This window comes from Sinocyclocheilus grahami, unplaced genomic scaffold (genome assembly GCF_001515645.1).
Source record: "Sinocyclocheilus grahami isolate Dianchi unplaced genomic scaffold, SAMN03320097.WGS_v1.1 scaffold148.1, whole genome shotgun sequence".
Taxonomy (NCBI): Eukaryota; Metazoa; Chordata; class Actinopteri; order Cypriniformes; family Cyprinidae; genus Sinocyclocheilus; species Sinocyclocheilus grahami.
The window spans coordinates 701,075-701,369 of record NW_015505327.1 but is presented as its reverse complement, the minus strand read 5'-3'; the positions used below and the strand labels follow the sequence as shown (position 1 = coordinate 701,369).

At 35.3% G+C, this 295-nt stretch overlaps 1 protein-coding gene across 1 annotated transcript in view; it reads left to right on the top strand.

The window, feature by feature from the left end:
• Positions 1–295, top strand: part of LOC107591945 (caspase recruitment domain family, member 14) — a 33,664-nt gene that overhangs the window by 31,809 nt on the left and 1,560 nt on the right. The window lies entirely within an intron of this gene.

Sequence of the window (295 nt, the reverse complement as noted above, 5' to 3'; positions counted from 1 at the left end):
GTTTAATTTGGTTTTGTTTGTGTATGTTTTATGACTCTCAAAGCTGTGATTCCCATCCACTTACATTATACGACTGACAGACTGCAACGGTTTGAGTTAAAAATCTCAGTTCGTGTTCTACTGAAGAAACAAAGTCACCTACATCTTGGATGCCCTGGGGGTAAGCAGATAAACATCACATTTTCATTTTTGGGTGAACTCTCCCTTTAAGATATGATGTTTTTGGCTTGGTTTTGGTTTTGACATTTATGAGTTTGTCCACTAATTGAAATCATATAACATCATAATTTTGACA